General features: G+C 37.0%; 1 long non-coding RNA gene across 1 annotated transcript in view; it reads right to left on the reverse strand.

Annotated features, from left to right (window-relative positions):
• Positions 1 to 19354, reverse strand: part of LOC113929432 — a 74187-nt gene that overhangs the window by 4657 nt on the left and 50176 nt on the right. The window contains exon 2 of the long non-coding RNA XR_003522195.2: positions 15748 to 15902. This is a non-coding gene — a long non-coding RNA (uncharacterized LOC113929432). The remainder of the gene's footprint in view (positions 1 to 15747; positions 15903 to 19354) is intronic.

Consider the following 19354-nt stretch of genomic DNA (forward strand, 5'->3'; position numbering starts at 1 on the left):
AATTATGCAAAATTAAACAATTTGACTTTTCAGTGAGATATTTATGGATTATGGGAGTTCAGTCCTGCCTGTGGTTTTCATATTGGTTCTAATTTTTTCAAATACTAGGTTTCTGGACTTTTTTGTATCATCCAGTTTATCTATAGTTAAAATAATGGTTAAAAATCCATTAATTGTGGACTTCTTATAGATTAGAGTTGTAATCCATTTGGAAATCTCGTGGAATCCAATATTGACATTGCTTTGGATTAAGTAGCAGCAGCAAAACTGAGAGCCAGACAGCCTCTGAGGGTGCCAGAATTCAAGGTCACAGTGGGGGAAGCCTTCCACCTAAATGTGGCACATCTAAGTCAAAATGAATGCGAATACTGTAAGGAGAAAGAGTCGCACTCGTTTGCATATCAATGGATGAACAAGACAAAGGAAAAGAAGGTGGAATTTTTCTCTCCACTCAATGGAAAGTCATTTGTCCTGGATCTCCCCTCTGAGCAAAGAGAACAGCCCATCAATGAATGGATTCAGAGGCATCTCATTCTATTTTACTTCTAATGGTATGTCCTTATTTGGCAGTTCAATCAGTTTTTTAGCCCCTCAAGTTAACATCTAAATATTTTCTGTAAATAGGACAGTTACTCAGAATTTGGCTGTCACAAACAGTTCTCTGTATTTGATCATTTCACTGATGACTCTCCCAAAAGTCTATGTGTGAATTAAGAAAGCAATTATACCCTGTACCTACTAAGCTGACAAGAAAGGAAGACTATGAAATTTTATCTCATAACTGATTATAAAGTTGAGTAAAAAACTGAAATTTTAGGGGCGCCTGGGTGGCTCAGTCCATTAAGCGTCTGCCCTTGGCTCAGGTCATGATCCCAGGGCCCTGGGATCGAGCCCCACAACGGGCTCCCTGCTCAGCCTGGAGCCTGCTTTGCCCTCCACCCCTCCCCCTGCTCATTCTTTCTCTTTCTCTCTCTCTCTCTCAAATAAATAAATAAAATCTTTTTAAAGAAATACTTAAATTTTAAAGCTTCTTACATTTCTTTATAGTTGAAATATTCTTTCTTTAAGAAATATATAAGTTATAAACGATTTCCCATGAACAAAACTCACATTATGCGTGTGTGTGGGGGGTCTAAAAGTAATGACCTAAAGTCATTGAATGCAAAGTCAGGACCTAAATTAAAATTTAACAATAATTTTTATTTCTACTGGGTTCCTAAAAGGTAAAAGATCACCCTACCTCAAAGTCTCATACACATATATATACCCATTCCTAAGTAAAAAGTACATGAAAACCAAATAATATACTGGAAAGAATTTGACCATTAGAAAAGGAGAAAATATTTGGTTGTGAAATCTTCTAGCAAGCTTGTTATATTTCAATCACTTCAACAATACTTTTGTGGAGCTTCATGCTGCTAAGGAAAAAAAAAATGCCTCTAGCTCAGAATATGCAAGGTTCCTTGAGCTGGCAGGGTCTAGGCATCCTAGTGATTGACAGCTGGGAGAATCTTCATGATTGGCAGGAGACAGTGATGCCCTCCAGGGGGAATGTTTACATGTTGACACTAAAAATCATGCCAACCTCTCTCTCCTACTTCTTTTTCCAAAATCTTTTATTAGTAAACTTCTCCTGCTGTTCTACCCAAGCCATTAAATACATTAAACACTCCTTGCTTTCCCAGAAAGGAGAAAATCATATTTTAGGTAAAATATAGGTCTCAACATCAGAACTGCAAAACCTGAGCCACAGTGACATGTCAGAAGGCCAGGTCAAATTCCTCAGGTAAAGACAGTTGAAAAGATTTTCTTTTATTCCTTATTTCTGAAAAGGGACAAAATATTCTATATCTCACCCAATAATTGGGATTTCCCAATAAAGGATGGATCTTGGATAAGGTTGGTGATCAAGAGAAGAAAGAGCTAAAATATTCTTCTAACCCCAATTCTTTTTCCAAATAAAAGTACAAAGTTTCAATATGAGACATATTCACCTTCTCCATTCTTTGTTTTCTAAAATAAAAATATTGTGAAAATATTTATGATCAACACTAGACTCCAGCTATGCTGGCCTCTTTTCCTTCTTCAAACATTATATTGAAGTTATTCTTTTGTACAGTAGCTGCATTTTTTTGTCAGGAATGCTCTTAACCCAAATCTTTACATGGCAAACAGTCATTTAATATATTCTAAACTCATGAATAAATGAATAAAATAAGGAATAAACATGCATTTAGCAAAGAGAATTAGAGGTTTCTCAGGTATACTGTTTTGTGGAAAATTAAACCTATCTTCCCCTTTCTCCCAGACAAGGAATGGTTATGTGTCTTGGATATTTAATTGAATTAATTTCTAGGTTTCCCTCAGTCTTTTCAACATAGCTCAAGAGAATGGCCATTTGCAAGTTAAATCTATTCTCATTCTAAATAGACCTGAAGGGGCAAAATAGGTAAGGGATGGAGGAAAAGGGTGCACTCAGTAAGCTAACACTGCTTGCAAAATAGAGCGAAGGAGCATCTCCAACCTAAAAGTAGTTAAGAACGTCTTTTTTGCTCAATGCCAGGAGTTAGTTTATATAATCTCTGTCAGTTGACATTTGACCTTGGGCAATAGAGATGGAGGGAAAAGAGATTCCACAATCTGAAGAACAAAGCCTCTGCAATGTATACTGGTGAATAAAGGCAAAGGGCATTAGACAGCCCCTCCCCTCTGCACCACCTACAACACTTTGCAGGTAAATGCTACCGCGAATCACCCTGCTGATGTCGCCAAGTCATTACTCTTTTTTTTTTTTAAGATTTTATTTATTTATTTAACAGAGAGAGACACAGTGAGAGCGGGAACACAAGCAGGGGGAGTGGAAGAGGGAGAAGCAGGCTTCCCACAGAGCAGGGAGCTGGATCCCTGGCCCCGGGGATCATGACCTGAGCCGAACACAGATGCTAATGACTGAGCCACCCAGGCGCCCCTACCAAGTCATTACTCTTGAATAAATAAATACTCTTGACTTTGGGAAATGTGAAGCAGGAAGTTGGATCCTGGGGTTGAATCTATGGGTAGTGGGTAAAAGCCTTACTCTGGTAATAAAGCTTTGGTAATAAAGATTAGAAAAAGGGGAAAATCAGGGCACCTGGGTGGCTCAGTGGGTTAAGCATCTGCCTTCGGCTCAGGTTATGATCCCAGGGTCCTGGGATCAAGCCCCATGTCGTGTTGGGCTCCCTGCTCAGTGGGGAGCCTGCTTCTCCCTCTCCCTCTGCCGCTCTCCTGCGCTCTCTCTCTTATTTATAAAATAAATAAATTAATAAAATTAAATAAAATTTTTAAAAAGGGGGAAATCTTTCTCAAAGAGAGACACAGAAACAAGATCAGTGTGGGCATTTCAGAACCCTCTGAACATAAAAAATGACTTTCTGTGATGAGGTCGCCGAAGGCAAGCTGAGGACAAAGCACAAGCTGACACCCTGCAACCCCACCCCCCTCCCCCCAGGTGGGATATGTGTGACATTCCTCAAGCACTCCTGGCTCCCCTAAAATGAAGGGAAAGAATAAAACGAATGGTTAACTAATAGAGATCACAATCCAGCAGGACATGAGTCTCCCTCTAAATATCTCAATGATTTCAAAGAAAAAAAGCATTCTTATCAATAACCCGACTTCCAGAAGGAAACTCCCAACTATCTTAATGTTAGTACTTTGCTAGAGGGAAAAACAACCTTAACTTGACAATGGCAAGGCCTCCAATATCTTGTAGGTCCTCTTTAGCATACAAAAGTTCTTTTAAAAACCTCCCTTTTCCCTTACCTCCCCCAACTCCCAAGTATGTAATTAGTCACCCCTCACAACCCCAGGGCTTCTCTTTTGGCCCCCGGGTCCCGTCCCCATGCTTTAACAAAACCACCTTTTTTGCACCAAAGACATCTCAAGAATTCTTTCTTGGTCCTCGGATCTGGACCTCATGTATATTCCAAAACTACATCGTTCTGAACACTAGTAATCAAATATTTGGTGTGCAGCTTAAAATGTTTCCCTCTTGGTTTAAATTTTTCTTCTGGTACCATTTGGTAAAGTCCGGTATTTTCAAGAGCTTTCTGGATTGGGAATAAAAGTACCAGGAAATGAAGGGGTGGCTATACAGACACCAAATGCAGGAAATGGCCAGATTAGAGAATTCTTTGTGCTTTGTTTGGGGGTAAGCAGCAGTGCAGTGAGTGATCCTCTATGGTAAGTCAGGGAACAAAGAAAGGCAGATGGTGCTTGGGAATAGCCACATGCCAAATATAAAGGCAGCTATGATTCTTTGCCTAATGCAATAGAGAGAGGCAATCCTTGATTTGAGAGATGAGAACACACATGTGCTACCAAATCACACACTTCACAGTTGAGGTTTCTATTGGGCATTATATCAAAGACTCACCACTCTGATATAATAGATGAGCTAATGCTGTCAGACTAAAGTCTTCTATGTTGTAAATGTCCTAAATGCCAAATGTATACTAAAACTTGCTGCTTTAAATCATTTTTAGAAAAAAATTTAAGTTCATTAATTTCATATCATGTGAAGCTAATAAAATCTCTTGGTTTTCACACAATAGCAGCACTAAGTGAAGATTTAAAAATAATAAACAAAGTGACTAACCGATAAGGTCATCAGACCTATTAACGAAAACCCACATTTATGAAACAGATTTATAAGGTAAATATATTTTCCATGACTCAATAGTATATTAATTAAAAGGCCAAGATCATCAGAATATGAGCAAATTCTCCAAAACCCACTTTTGCCAAGGAGAAATGTTTCTGAAAATAGCAAAATCCCAGCCTTGCCAAAGACTGTTCATTTGGTGCCCGGAACATTCTGAGATCATTTCTCCACTTCCAGGCACTCCTGCCGTCAGGTGATTCTGCATATTGCCATTTGCCTGAACTTTTTAAAACAGCACATCTTTCCTGTCATTCTTCTGCCCAATGAAATCTTGTGGTCCTTCGGTGCTTATTCAACTTGGTCCAATTCCTCCTCCTGGTATTTATGCTCTACCATATTTTTCTATGAAATCTATTGCTGCACAACAAATAGTCCCAAAACTATGTGACTTCACACAATACTCATTTTATTATCTCTCCTGGTTTCTGGAGGTCAGGAACTCAGGAGGTGGTTCTGGCATGGAATGCCCTGTGAGGTTACAGTCAGAGGGAGGCTGGGACTGGAATGCTGGGAAGGAAGCTCCTGGAGCAAATGAGGCATCACTTTGTTTCATGCAGTGGCAGAGCTTCTCCATGTGGTCCTTCTACAGGTGCTACTTTGAGCTTCCTCACAGCCTGGTAGCCAGAAGGCAGTCAGATTGCTGGCATGGCAGTCAAAACCTGGTGTGATTCCTCCAAAGAAGTAGGAGGAAGGTGCATAGCCTTTTATAACCTGGGCTTGAAAGTAACACTGCATCACATTCACTGTATGCTTTTAGTCAACGAGTCACTGAGGCTGGCCCACAAACAAAGGAGGTGGTCTAGACCTCGCCACTTATGTGAGGCATCTCAGTGTCACATTTTATCTCTATTAGAGTGTGTGGAACCAGAGCCATCTTGGAAAATGCCGTATGCTACACATGCTCTGATTTCAACTTAATTATTCAGCCTAATGATGTTTTCATTTGGTTTCTATCTATGTCCCCATTTCTCCCTACTCCACAAATTTACTCTGATATTTTGGGTTATTGTTCGTAAAACACGCACTCTCTCATGGTGAGTGAAGTATGCATCCCTGCTTCTTTGATAATTGTGTTCGGCCGTGTGACTACAGCCAATGGAAAATTAGCATATATGATGCAAGCAGAGACTTTAAGTGTGATTGTGTGGGTCTTAAACTACAGTTGTCTGTCCTAAGAAGAGCTTTTCCTGGCACTGGATGCTTCTTTAGCCAGGCTCCCAGGATGAACAAGAATGGAGCTGATCTAAACCAATCTGCAACTTGGAGCCAATCTCCACCGATAGCAATTTCAATCCGAATGACCCAGCAAATGAGGTTTTGGTAGTTTGCATGTGGCATTATTTTGGCAGTAGTGACTAATAAGTTTCTGTTGGTTCAATTAAGTTAGTTTCTTTATACATCTTCTAACTTTCCATGTATAGTCTGATCTTTGTTCATAGAACTGCTGTGTCTATCTTGGAATGTTATTCCCCACCCTCTTTTATCCAACTGAGATCAGCAGCAAAAGCTACTCACCCACAGCTGACTACAGATGAATGAATGGGTCCAGCCTTCCTTTAACTTAGGAGCAACAATATATGATTTTTGTTTGTTTGAAACCACTGTGTTTTGGAGTAGTTTGTTACCCAGCAACAACTAACTGATACATGTGTCTTTATTAATACTGCTCAAATATATTAAAACACCAGTTCATATTAACTTCTGTGGGACATATATTTGAATTCATAAAAACAAAATGCAGAGACATTTAAGTAAAAATATATCATGTTTGCATAGATTGCAATAAAACCACGCTGGATAAAAGGATATTAAGCCTTGAACACTCTTTAAAAGCTACCTGGTATTCCAGTGAGAAAATTGATGATTGTGTTTTTTGCCCATAATTCAACTGATTACATACTGAGCACTTTGGACTAAAGGCCAGATCACACCCTCAAGATACTTAACAGGGAAACCTGAGTGTAGGAAACATCTTTAGCATCACTTTGTCGTTCCCTCTCCCTTACACACCCTTCTCTCCAGCAATACCCATTTACCTGTATGTTCTTTTTTTTTTTTAAAGATTTTATTTATTTATTTGACAGAGAGAGACACAGCGAGAGAGGGAACACAAGCAGGGGGAGCAGGAGAGGGAGAAGTGGGTCTCCCGCAGAGCAGGGAGCCCGACGCGGGGCTCGATCCCAGGACCCTGGGATCATGACCTGAGCCGAAGGCAGACGCTTAACAACTGAGCCACCCAGGCGCCCCTACCTGTATGTTCTTGAAAAGAAATCATGCTATTTGAAACTTCAGCACATTTCTCCATGTTTTTCCTTTGCCCCAAACTTGTTTCTGCTTTTTCCTGCCTATAGAATGCTTAGCTAACCTTAACATCTCAGCTCATATATCACCTTCTCCAGAAAGCATTTTCTGACTCAGATTTGCTTTGTAATTCTGACTTTTGGTATCCCCAATCCACCCTGTATATATTTCTATCACAATGTGACTTTAGATGCAAGAGTAGCATGTCCTAATCACTGACTGAGAGACAAATCACATCCTGTAGACAGGCGCTGCAATTTGTGGAATAATTCTGTATGCCCCTAGGGAGTATTGGATATGAACACGGCAACCTAATGAGTCTGTGAGATCAAAGGCAAAGGTGTGGGTGAGAGATGAACAGAGTGTAACTGGTTCAGTTCCTTCAATAATGGAACCCCAAAGATATCATTTGGTGTGTCTGATTCACCGCACACCATCAGTTGTGGATACTGAAGGTCCACATGCCATCATGGTAGCTGACCATCCTGGAAATTGTCAGCTGCCCTTGAATTTTCAAAGATACAAATAATCAGGTTGTGAGCCTACCTCTAAAAGCAGTTGTTCTATAGTCTTTCAGGTCATCATTTTGGGAAATGAGTCATAACTGGGGTAAAAATGCTTCCTGATTTGACCAAGAAAGTCCTGATTTATTAATTTTAACCTAGCAAAATTATCTATCCCTTTTCACTTCCAAAAGCACCCCAGTTTAGACCCTAAATTGTATTGTCACCATGGTCATACCTTAGATGCAAAATAGATCTTTCCATGTAACTAACACCAGCAGTTATTTTAAATTCAACATGAGCCAACACTTCATATAATAAAAGACAGCAATGTTTTTTATGCTTTCACTTTTTTATTACTGTTTTATTTAATTTAACTTATATATAATAATATAAACCAATTTTAAGTGAACAGTATGCTGAATTTTGGCAAATGTATTCACACATGTATACACCATTCTAATTAAGATACAGAACAAAAAGTATTCTATTTTTTTTCACTTTCTTTTTTTATTGGGAAACAGACACAGGGCACACCACAAGATAAGAAGCAGCATGGTGCCCTCTGGTAAGCCCCAATTTCTTCATGTACGTTTTTGGTCTGTTCTCTGATTCCTCCAGGAAAGAACAGTTTTGATTTCTACCATCATTAATTGATCTGTGCTCCAAGTTTCTATAAGTGGAAATATATGGCATGTGTTGTTTTTCATTTGTTTGCTTCCTTTGCTTACAGTAATTCTTTGACATTCATAAATGGTGTGGTGTGTATCCATAGTTCACTCCTTTTTATTACTGAGTGGTACTCTAGGTATGCATAAAATATCATTTGTTAATCCATTCATCTGAAGATGAGGTGTCCAGTTTGGGCTACTATAGGTGAAAGCTGATATGTATATTAAAGTACATGACTTAAAAAAATTAAATAAAAAATAAAAAAATAGGGGCGCCTAGGTGGCTCAGTCGTTAAGCATCTGCCTTCGGCTCAGGTCATGATCAGCCCCACATCGGGCTCCTGCTCAGTGAAGAGCATGCTTCTCCCTCTCTCACTCCCCCTGTTTGTGTTCCCTCTACTTCTGTCTCTCTCAGTCTGTCAAATAAATAAATTAAAAAAAAAAATAAAAAATAAAAAATAAAGCACATGTCTTTTTGTAGCCAAAAAATTTTATTGGATAAAATTTTCTTGGATAAGTACCCAGTAATGAAATTGCTATGTCATAGAGTAGGAAAATAAAAACATTTATTAAAACACTATCAAACTCCATTAACTGATACCATTCTTTACTTCTAGCATCAATGAGAGTCCCAATTGCTCCACATCTTCATTAATACTTGGTATTTACAGTCTATTTAATTTTAGCCATGATGGCAAGTGAAAGTAGTGACAATAATCTTTGAATATTAATCATAACCAAAAATGTTTTTCAAAAATACTTTCCACAAATACAATCTACCATGAACACTGAAAATAGAGATATTTTCATGAAGCCAACTAAACACAAAATAAAGGTAATTGATTTTAGATCTTCTAATTCATCTTTATTTAAATACTTTTGAATATATCTTAAAAAGGATTATATACCAACGTTTTGAGAAAAAAAAGGAGAGCTTGGCAAAACACATATATTTTGACTATAGTTTTCTTTTATAAAAGTGACTGTCATACTCTGACTTTAGAAATTATTTTCAGTTATGCTGCCTAGTGCCTCAATAATCATTTCAAAGGAGGTTTGGGGGATTCTTCTTTATGGCAAGCTATAAAATATGGTAATAATCTTAAAATCCTAAAGTTTGATGTATTTTCTTACCAGGTCAGGAAAATTATGTCCTTCTTAGTTCAGTTAGCTCACTTTAGAGTAACATGATTCATAAAACTGTGTTCAGAGAAAAATAAGGAATGTGAAAATTTGAGGCCCAAATTCATGATGTTAATTTTATTAAATGGTTATGTGATCCCAAAAGATCATATAAAACCTTACTTAAAAATGAATATTGGTAGTTAAAGCAGCTGAGGAGCAGTCTCACCTTGAATGCATTTATTTTAATTTTTAAACATCTTGTTATAGTCTTAAGGAATTCTGTTAATAAAGAATATTTTTAAAAGCTTAATACAGTGTTAGAATAAGGAAGAATAATCTAAATTCAAGATAGAATTTGATGTTTATACCCACCCACAAAGTCAAGGAAGCAAATGACAAAAAGGTAATTTACCTGTAATCAGTTCAATATCTCAGTCTGCTCAGTGGAGCAACACAAATTATAAAATAAAAATCTATTATAGCAATGGCTGATTATTATCCAAAGATGAATCTCTACAGTGTAACTTTGAGGAAAGACATGCAATGACTAGAATCAATCCTCAATCACCATATTAGCAGAAATTCATTATTCTATCAGCCTAGGAGCTTTGGATAAAATGCATTTGATAAATCTTAATGAAAGATAACCTCTTTACTAAGAAAGCAATTATAAACACAATTTTATATCAAATAAAAAGATAAACAACATTTACTTATTAAAGCTACTTTACAGCAATTGCTTTTCCAATTTGTTAAATTACTATTAACACAACAGTAACTTTGTTTTACTATCTGAGATACTCTTGACAAATCTCTTACCTACTAGAAAAAAATGTAAATACATAAATATATGCAAAATTCTTATTTTAACATTACCAAAGCAGAAATTAGAATACATTAAACTATGGGTAGCCACACAAGAGCACATAGGGTGATTGGCCATACTTCACTAGGCTCTCTATATAAATGAAATTCCTGAAAGTTCAGATATAGCAAGAAACTAAAAGCATCCAAGATTAAGAAAAAAGAAAAAATAGCCATAAGAAAGTCTTAAAGTACTTTGATAACAAAAGACATAAAATTAATAAAGCAAGGTACATATGCTTTTATTCCCATGGAGTGTCAACTAAACTCAAAATATGCTTCTGCTATTACAGCCATCCATGGAAAAATCTAGCACTCTATGAGATTCCCACTCACCCCATGTCCTTGCCTGGACCCAATTGAACCATGAGCTCTGTTTTAGAAGGCTTTTGGTGTGGGTTCCCTTGATATTTATGTATTTTACCTTTTTCCCTATAACCTGGCAATCTCAAACTTTCCATCAAGCCAATGCCATACTTAATTAGTTTTGTTTGACTCTAATATGTATTGAAGTAGTTATTTATTCATTAGGTAATTAATGTCTAATTAGCTATACTAGTTTTTTATTAGGAGCATTTTTTACTAGGTTAGTTACAAAGTTGCATAAGGTTCTAGTCATCAACATTTGACTGTTTTGGCATAGGCCCCTTTAATTTTAATCCAACAATTCTGCAGAGCAAGAGGGTTTGGGGGGTTCTTTTAAGGAATATACATATCATGTGGTAGCAGATATGCTTACAAGGCACACATACATAATCATAATAGGTGTTTCTAGCATTCCCAATGTAAGATAGAAAAGGAACCTATATCTAAATGTTCCTGTCCTTACTCCAGCCCTGCTAAGTGTTTGCACACACACACACACACACGCACACACACACACACACACACACACCACTAGTTCTATTCACTCTGCCAACGAGCATGATGATGACATAAAACCCCTGAATGCCATAAGGCATATTAAAATAATTTAGTCATAAATTTAGCACCATAGTAGGTACTTAACGTAAGTATGGGAGGACATATTCACAGGCCCCTGGGTGTTCGCTTTCTCGGGACAGATACATATAATATGCACACAACAGTTCTGTGTAATTGTATCAAGCAGCGGGAATTTTTGTCAAGACAGGATAGGAAATATCACAAGAGTTCAGAAAAAGGAAGATTGTTGTACAATGTCAAACAAAATGCAGTACAATCTAGAGTGACTAGAGAAACTGGAGACAACAGAAACATACCCATCTTCCTGAGCATCAATTTTGCCTAATGGTAATTTAAAACTTTAATCATATCATTGTGAAACATCGTTATGTGTGCAAGTCAGTTTTCAAATATGCACAGATGACATAGAAGAGCTTTCTACCGTGGGACACTTCAGACTTACTCCACCATTCTTTCCATATCCTTATTTTTTTTTTTAATTAGAAAAATTGTCAAACTGAGAATTAAGAAAGTATTATTCTAAATATCCATCTGTGCATCATCCATATTGAATATTTTGCTATATCTGCTTTAAATCACTTTAGAGAACCAGGGGCGCCTGGGTGTCTCAGTCGTTAAGTGTCTGCCTTCAGTTCAGGTCAAGATCCCGGGGTCCTGGGATGGAGCCTCACATCAGGCTCCTTGTTCGGCGGGAGGCCTGCTTCTCCCTCTCCCACTCCCCCTGCTTGTGTTCCCTCTCTCGCTGTGTCTCTCTCTGTCAGATAAATAAATAAAATCTTTAAAAAAAATAGAGAACCATTAAGGAGTCAACGCCTCATTTGTACCCCACTGTGATATCAAACCCATCCGTCTCTCTGCAGAAAGCACTCATCTTCCAAAGATAGCATACATACTTTCTGTCTGAATGTTCATGCTTTTAACATAGACAGATATCCTGAAACAATGTATAGTATTTGCTCTCAGTATTTTCCCAGTTCTCATACAAGAGATCATTTTATATTACATTGTGCAGCTAGCTTTTTTCCCCCACTCACTGTGTATTTTTAAGAATTATTCAGGGTAGGGGGGCCTGCGTGGCTCAGATGGTTAGGCGTCTGCCTTCGGCTCAGGTTGCGATCCCAGCAACCTGGGATCAAGTCCCACGTCAGTCTCCCTGCTAGGCAGGGAGCCTGCTTCTCCCTCTGCCTCTCTCTCTCTCTCTCTCTGACTCTCAAGAATAAATAAACAACACATTTTTTAAAAAAAGAATTATTCAGGGTGATATCTTTAGATCACTCATTTCAATAGCTATGAAACATTCTATGAATACGCCAAAATAATTTTCTCTTTATTGCCTTTGATAGACATTTTTCTCTATTGCAAGGAATGCTTCTAAGAACTTTTCTTGACGCGTCTCCTTTTGCACATGGGCAAAAGTATCTCCAGTTGATTGTTAGAAGTGGAAATGCCCAGTCATAGGCTATACACGGCTTCAATGGACTTTACCAAATTGTAATGCGTGGTGTTGACAGCAGAAGGGACAGCCATTTGTGCCATTCACCAAATACATCTGTCGTCTGCTTTATAGGCATTTCTGACCCACTTAGGTTTAGGGGGGACCATGTGCCTGGTTCTGGCCAATGAGAAGTGAACAGAAGAGTGGTTGTTTTTGCTTTTTTTAAGGGTATGAAGTTATTTTGCATTGTATTTCACTTTGATTTTCTTTGATTGCCTATAAAGAGGTTATGCATTTCTTAATTTGTTTATTGACCATTAGGGTTATTAAGCACGAGAATTTCAGCTTCAATAAATTCATATCATTGCCAATTTTTCTATTGCATTAGTTAGTTATATTTTCTCAATTATTTGTCTCAATTAATGTCATTTGTCATTTATTTTACATTCTGGGTACATACCAATTAACAAGCCATAAATTTCCACTGTTTTCTTTTTTATTATTATTATTATGTTATGTTAATCACCATACATTGCATTAGTTTTTGATGTAGGGTTCCATGATTCATTGTTTGGGTATAACACCCAATGCTCCATTCAATACGTGCCCTCTTTAATACCCATCACCAGGCTAACCCATGCCCCCACCCCCTCCCCTCTAGAACCCTCAGTTTGTTTCTCAGAGTCCATTGTTTCTCATGGTTCAACTCCCCCTCCGATTTCCCCCCTTCATTCTTCCCCTCCTGCTATCTTCTTCTTTTTTTTTTAACATATAATGTATTACTTCCACTGTTTTCTCCTAGTCTGCATCTTATCTTTCTCTGTTACATAGCATATCTTCCATCATGCAGAATATTTTTAAATTTAATGTATTTAAACATGTAAACTTATCCTTTTATGATTTATAACTATTTGCATATTTAAAAAAGATTTTCTTACCTCATAAATGTAGCCTTATAATTTTGCTTTTATTCTTATTTTGAGTGCTTCAGTAAAGGGAAAAATTATAATTTGGGATATGCAATAGCATACTTCTTTCAAAATTAATTAAACCCACAGTCAGAGACATATATAAAATTTGTTTTATATTTATATTTATTTCTTTTTTAAGTTTATTATTTATTTTTAATAATCTCTACACCCAATGTGTGAACTCATAACCCAGAGTTCAAGAGTCACGTGCTCTTCCAACTGGGCTGGCCAGGCACCCTGGGTAGATTTATTTCTGAAAAATTATCCAACACTAGTAAATCACAATGTATTTTAAATATCTGATGATACTCTATCATTTATGCAGTGCTAAAGTATTTTTAATAGTGTGGAACCAACTTTCAATTGCCTCTAAAAGAAAGGATCTTAATTTCAGGTTTCCTAAAGTCAAAAGAAATAGTTCAGAACAGAATAGAGTGAACAAAATAATACTTTATTGACCTTCGTGACACTGTCCAGCTAGAAGCACGTGCAATCAAGGTTATTTTGTGCAATGCTAAAATTAATACTTAAGTTATTTAAAGTATCCACAAAATGGGACTTCTGTGAACATTAAGGCCAACTGACTAATTCAGACAAGCCCTTCAAACAGTATTTTTAAAAAGTATGATTTTTTTTTAAATCTTCCTAAAAGTAGTAACCATTAAGTAAATAGTTACCAGGCCAAATAGAAGAAGAAGAAAAGAATAAAAAAAGACAAGGCCAAACCTCAAACTTTTCTTTTTTTGCCCCGAGGAATTTCTTTACTTTCTTTCTTTTTTTTTTTTTTTATGAGAGAAAAACCCCGAGATATAAATGAACTCTGGTGATCATGTAAGACCAAGGTGAAGACAACAAAATTCAGAGTTCACCTAGGATTTGAAATGTTTGGGTTGGAATTTTAATTAATCTCCTTCCTTGATACACAGATTCAAAAGATTAGGTTTCAGGGTAAGTGCAAATTGGGATTGAACTAGCTCTCTCCTAAAGTTGAAATACAGCTTTAATTCATCTGGATGGTCAGGAATTCTCAAGGATTGAACTTGGGTTGAAGTGGGTTGCGGAGGGAAGGAGATGCACCTTCATAGACAACTATACATTGCCTACGGCAGGCTCTGGCAAACCACAGCCCTCTCGCCAAATCCAGCCTACCATCTACTTCTCTTCATAAAGTTTTTTCCAAACACGGCCACACCCACTTGTGTATACATATCTGTGGCTACTTTAGCTCTATGATGATTGACGTGAGTTCTCACAACACAGACAGTATTGCCCACAAAGTTTCAAATATTCACTATCTAGCTCTTCACAGAAGGTTTGCCCACGTCTGGTCTAGCGAACACCCTTCTGGGTTATCTTATTTGGATTCTTTGGGAGTTATCATGCCATACTCTGAGTTGCAGATAATTGATATAAATACACAGTAATCCTCATCTGTAGATATGCCAAGTACAGGCTCAAGCAATTTCTCTCCACCGCTGGGGTGGCAGCTAGTTTTATCTCCAGTTGCAATATTCCTGATCTATAAATATGTCCTTTGGATTTCCCTCTGAGCTAATTTAACATCTTCCCACCTTCCTAATTGATGAGTTAAACAAAATCCCTAACACATGTTCATTGTTATATGTGCATAAAAGTCACAGTTTTAATTTTTTTGAAAATTATTCTTTGACAGTGCTCTCAGATTGAATTTTCAATATTTAAGGTTGAGCTACATAACTGTGCAGTCACGTCTGTCTTAGGGAACACACAATAACTTATTGATGAAAGAGGTAGAAATACTTGGTTTCTTTAGACCACTTTGCCATGTTGGTGGCAATTTACATGCAGTTTCATATTGGACGTTAGCCTTCAGCAGGACAAAATGCATCAGATCCACTTAGATCCGATAGGTTGAGATACATGAAACACAGGGTTCCACACAGGGATAGTTTTGCTGTTTGCAGAACGCCACAGATTTGTGTCCTAAAATTAGGGGAATTCTGTTAAATGTATTTCATATGAGTTCCATCGAAAAGAAAAGTTGGTGTGTTTACAATCGTATATACTGCATTGTTCAAGTCCATTTTTGCAGGAAACTGATTCAGTGAGAACTAAGTCTTACATTTAAGTTTTATGCATCTGATAATTAAACACATTTTTCAATGATTTGTTCTGGCTCTGTGTATTTTGTCTCAGTCTGGGCTGCCGTAACAAAATACCATAGACGGGGTGGTTTAAGCAAGACATTTACCTCTCACAGTTCTGGAGGCTGAGAAATCCAAGATCAAGGTGCCAGCCAGGTTGGGTTCTTGGTAGGGGCCCTCTTCCCGGCTTGCCCATACCTGTTGTCCTGCTATGTCTTCAGGCAGTGGCCAGAGAAAAAGAAAGCTCTGGTCTCTCTTCCTCCTGTTATAAAGGCAATAATAGTATCATGAGGGTCCCTCATGAGTCTTCTAAATTTAATTATCACCCAAAGGCTCCATATCCACATACCATCACCTGGGGGACTAAAGCTTCATTTTATGAATTTGGGGAATTTCAGTCCATGACACATTTCAAAATGTGTTTCTCCTGTGCAACCCAGATGTTTCCAGTGCTGTATTCTAAAGGAAATGATATGCTGATAGAGGTGACAGCAACAGAACTGTATATGAATGTGACTATAACCCACTCAGACGGATCCCACTGAACACAGACCAAAGGCATCCCCATCTCTACCTCCCCTTAGGTGAATCCCAAAAGGAGATCCCATCCCAAATCCCCAAAGGAACCATCCAACAAGAGGGGAAGTGTGACTGAGAGGAAAGCAGAATGGAAGAAACAGCGGGCTTACTTAAGCAAATGGCAATTAAAACATGTTACTTTTTTAAGGTCCCGCCAGGGCCCCTCACAAGGTATGCCATAAAATGTCTCCCTCTACACTCTGAAGGCATTCATTTTGTGTCTTTGCTAGCTTAAGGCTTCTACACTGTGGAAACACATTTAAATAATGACCAGTGGTTGGAGAAAGATGATGTTTCAAATGTCGTTACATTTTTTTTAAGATTTTTATTTATTTGACAAAGATAGAGACAGCAAGAGAGGGAACACAAGCAGGAGGAGTGAGAGAGGGAGACAAGCAGGGGGAGTGGGAGAGGGAGATGAGCAGGGGGAGTGGGAGAGGGAGAAGCAGGCTTCCCGCGGAGCAGGGAGCCCCATGCAGGGCTGGATCCCAGGACCCCGGGATCATGATCTGAGCCAAAGGCAGACGCTTAATGACCAAGCCACCCAGGTGCCCCATCAAATGTCATTACATTTTAATGTGATTACAGGGTGAAGGAGCACAGGAAATGACCAAGCCCGAGATTTATTTGGTCTTGCCGTACTTGATTCCAAAATGTAAAACAATGTTTTCAGGGGAAAATCTTCATCTTGCAGCAGCAGAAAGTTTAGCCCCAAATAAAATACTCCGTCTGTTTCCTAAGAGGAGGAAAAAAAACCTAACCTCAGTCAAGAATAGAGCCTGTTATGGATAATACATGGCAAATCAAATTTTAAAGCCTTTTATGCGGTTGAAGCACATAGTGGTTTCAACTACCCAATTTCAGGTTTAATCAAAGGGCTCTAAAGAATAAAAATTGACCTGATTCCTATACATAGGCTTAAATGTTCTTGTGAATCCTTCCAGGTACACGGTTTCCATAAGACTGTGTTGGTGGCACCCTTTTGCAGATCTGGGAAACCATTGCTGCATCATGTAGCCTCTGTGCCTGGGAATGGGTATATAATAAATATTTCACGAGTCTTTTCTCATCACCAAAGCCACATCATTAAAAGTGGTTTTGTTTGTTTGTTTGGTAGGTTTTTCGTTTTGTTTCGTTTTGTTTTTTTTTTTACTGCAAAGAGCATCTAACTATTTGACATCTTGAATTGCTCAATTTTCTCATGATTTACACGGGCAGATGTCCCACTGTTCTGGTGCTCATCCACTAAATTTAGATAACTTCTCCACATAAAAGGATTTTGTGTCTGCTTTTTAAATATGTAGGAATTAATGCTTCAAATGAAGATGTTGTGCTTAGTAGGAAAACTGCAAACTCTGCTAACTCTCTGAGACTATTTTCAATCAACACGTATTTATTAAATTAGAAAGAGCACTCTGGCCAGTGTGAGTATTGATCTCTAAAATAAGTCCTGAGCAACCTATCTTTAAAATATATGTGCTTTCAAGTATATCATTATACATCAGAAATATTAATAAACTTAATCCTACAAAATAAGCTTCATCATGCAAAAACCTTCCAGGTAATCATATTTAACATACACATTACTTTAACTTTCCCCCCCCCAAGCCCCAACAAATAACAGTAAAAATATAATTTTAAAGCCTTAGAATATAATTTTATATATTTTATAAAAGGAGATTATAAAAGGTACAAAATTCAAGTTATAAAAGAAAACAATAGACAATAAAATAAACAAATCACAGGGATGAAAAGTACAGCATAAAGAATATGGTAATTAATACTGGGATAATGTTGTATGGTGACAGGTGGTAACTACATTTATTGTGTTGAGCATTGTGTAAAGAACTGTAGAATCCCACTATGTTGTACAATTGAAACTAATATAGCATTGTATGTCAACTATACTTCAATTGAAGAATCAAATACATATTATATATTCATATTTCTATTTTTTCTAAGTTATCTGATTTGTTAGTATATAATTATTTATAGTAACCTGACACTATGTGTTTCTGTGGTTATCTGTTGTATTGTTTTCCATTTCCCATTTTGTTTTTTGAGCCTCTCTGTTTTTTTTTGTTTTTTGTTTTTTGTTTTTTGTTTTTAGTTATTGTCATTAAAGCATTGCTGATTTATTTTTTTGGAAAAACTGATCATTACTTTCAATGTTATGTTATTATTTATTCTACTCTCTATTTTATTTATTTCTGATTTTTCTTTGTTATTTCCTTCCTCTACTAAGTTTCAGCAAAGTTTTTTTTTTCTAGTTCCTTGTGGTATAATGTTAAATTGTTTATTTGAAATATTTTCTTTTTTTGAACTTTTTTTTCTTAAAACAAACATTTGGTACCACCTCAATCATGACTCCTTTTCAACCTCTGAGGAGGGTAAATGCATAAATTTCACTTTAACATCTTCTTTTGCTGCATCCCATAGGTTTTGGAATATTGTGTTTTCTTTTTCTTTGGGTTTGAGACATATTTTGATTTGCATTTGATTTCTTATTCGGCCCATTGATTAATATTTGCATTTAAGTATTTAATATTTACATTGTAAAAAAGAATAAAATATATATTATATATTAACATATTAATTATATTTAATATATATGTATGTAATATATTCATAATTATATAATTAATTAATTATGTTATTAATATTCTATATAATTTTAAAAGCCACAAAGACAATTGGAGAGAAAACTACAGCAATAAAATGTTGAAAGTTGAAAAGTACAAGGACTAGGGTAACATGACTTAGCAACCTAAGAGAAATTAAATTTGAGCTTGCAGTGTAAGAAGTCAATAAAAAAAAAATCTTGATTTATACTGTAAAGTTCCAAAATGACTAAGAAATTTGAGGCACAAGGAACTTACAGAAAAAGAAAAAACAGGGACTAACACTCTAAGGGTGATTTAAAAATATTTTTTAAGGAACAGCTAGATTCAAATAACGCAGAAAATCGGGGGGGAAGGGAGGGAAAACGGAATGCGAAGAAATCAGAGAGGGAGAAAAACCATGAGAGACTCCTGACTCTGGGAAACAAACTGAGGGTTGCAGAAGGGAAAGTGGGTGGGGGGATGGGGTAACTGGGTGATGGGAATTAAGGAGGGCATGTGATGTGATAAGCAT

The sequence above is a fragment of the Zalophus californianus genome, chromosome 5 (genome assembly GCF_009762305.2).
Source record: "Zalophus californianus isolate mZalCal1 chromosome 5, mZalCal1.pri.v2, whole genome shotgun sequence".
NCBI classification, from domain to species: domain Eukaryota; kingdom Metazoa; phylum Chordata; class Mammalia; order Carnivora; family Otariidae; genus Zalophus; species Zalophus californianus.